The sequence below is a fragment of the Tamandua tetradactyla genome, chromosome 4, assembly GCF_023851605.1.
Source record: "Tamandua tetradactyla isolate mTamTet1 chromosome 4, mTamTet1.pri, whole genome shotgun sequence".
NCBI lineage: Eukaryota > Metazoa > Chordata > Mammalia > Pilosa > Myrmecophagidae > Tamandua > Tamandua tetradactyla.
In genome coordinates, this window is record NC_135330.1 from 119,175,129 (window position 1) to 119,177,110 (window position 1,982).

At 61.7% G+C, this 1,982-nt stretch overlaps 1 pseudogene; it reads left to right on the forward strand.

Annotated features, from left to right (window-relative positions):
• The first annotated feature begins 416 nt into the window (after positions 1-416).
• Positions 417-1,756, forward strand: LOC143680480 (protocadherin-8 pseudogene; annotated as a pseudogene).
• The last annotated feature ends 226 nt before the right edge of the window (positions 1,757-1,982 follow it).

Genomic DNA, 1,982 nt, shown 5'->3' on the forward strand with positions numbered 1-1,982 from the left:
AGGGATCTAAATGACCCCATTGCACTGTGGTGGCCACTGTTCAGCTCCCCAGGACCTTCTGTGAACCCCTTAGAGGAACAACCTGCTCCTGCTGAGGACTCTGTGGACTGGCCCCTGGATGCTTATTTGCACATTCTTCTCTATGTAACCTCCTGGGTAGAATTTGGAAGAGGCATGCCTAAGGCGTAGGGGAGAGAATAGTGATCACACTGCAAAGAGAGTTTTGTGATGGAATGTGTTCAAGAGAGCAGGTGTCTCCTGACTTTGCCCTTGGGAGGGCTTGAGAGAGCTGGAAGCCTGAGCTCACATGGCCTGAGTTTGGATTTTCTCTTTGGAGAACAAAGATGTCTCACTGAGGCTCAGTTTTCTCACCGACATTCTCACAGAGCTGTACTTTGCTGATTCTGTGGCTGCTGATGGTGTTAGGGTCTTGCACTGAAACTGTCAATTTCCTCAGTGATGCATCCTCATCGGTGCTCTTTCTGACCACATGTTTAACTCCCAGCGCTACGCCAGGCCAGTTCCACCTGATGAAGCAGTCCAACAGCTCGCTGCTTCGGGTGCGCCAGAGCGATGGGCAGCTGACCGTGGGGGACGTTGGCCTGGACCACAGCGGCTGTATCGCCGGGGCTCGCAGTGCGTGCTGGCCTTCGATGTGGTCAGCTTCTCCCAGGAGCTGTTCTGGTTGGTGCACGTGGAGGTGAGAGATGTCAATGACCACGCGCTGCGCTTCCCCTGGGTCCAGATCCCCATGGAGGTGTCCAAGGGCACGCGCATCCCCGCTGACAAGAACATGGGCGTCAACCAGTTGCAGACCACACGCCTGACCCAGCAGCACAGTCCCTTCCGCGTGGAGCTGCAGACGCCCAGTGCGCGGACCTGGTGCTGCTGCAGGAGCTGGACCGCGAGAGCCAGGCCACTTACAGCGGGGACCTGGTGGTTCAGGACGGCGGCCGCCCACCGTGGACCGTGGACGCCAACAAAAGCAATCAGGCTTTTCTGTAGAGCGCTGAGCCCGACGTGGATTTGCCAGAGGACAGGGTGGGCTCGCTGCTGCTCGAACCGGGTGCGGCGGGGCCCGACGAAGGCCCCAACAGCGACGTGGTGTTCTCTTTGAGTGCCCGCACCCCGCCCGAGGCACACTGCCTCTTCCAGCTCGATCCACGTCCGGGTCTCCTCAGCCTGTCGGAGGGCGTGTGGGCTACGAGCGTCAGGACACCTGCTAGCAGGACGTGCGGGAGCAGGTTTGCGGTCCTTGGCCTGGCCACTCGACTTTCAAAGTCACGTTGCGCATTCGCGACGTCAATGACAACACACCAGAGCCTGGTGGCGCTGGTCAGCACCTCGGACAGGGACTCTGGCGCCAACCCGCAGGTGCGCTGCGCCCTCTACCGGCACGAGCACTATCGGCTGCAGCCGGCCCAGGGGGCCTGGCGGTGACTGCCGCGGCGCTGCACCGCGAGCGCATTGTCTGGTATAACCTGAGGCTGATGGTCTAGAACCGCGGCGCGGCCCTACACGGTGCGTGTGGGCAAGGAGAACTATAATGCGCTTCTCTTCACGCGGCCAGTCTACGAGGTGTCGTTGCGCGAGAACAACCCGCCTGGGGCGACCTGGCCACGGTGGCCGCCCGGGACGCGACGGCCAGGTCACCTGCCAGCTGCTGGAAGTCGAGGTGGGCTGCCCCGGGGGCGCCGTGTCCGACTACCGGGAAGCTGAGTACACGACGGCTCTTGGACCCGGAGGAGCTGACTGAAGTGCAGCTGGAGTTGGAGGCATTCGACGGCGGCTTTCCGCGGCTCCTGGGCGGGCATTGCTGAGGCTGCACGTGGAGAACCAGAGGAAGAGGAACCACGCGCCCCGGTGGTGGCCCCTTCACTCTTCAATGGCTCCGCTCAGCTGGCTCTGCCCCGGGGTGTGCTCCTGGACTCCCTGGTGACCCTACTGCAAGGGCCCCAATGCTGCAGTGACTTACATCCTCT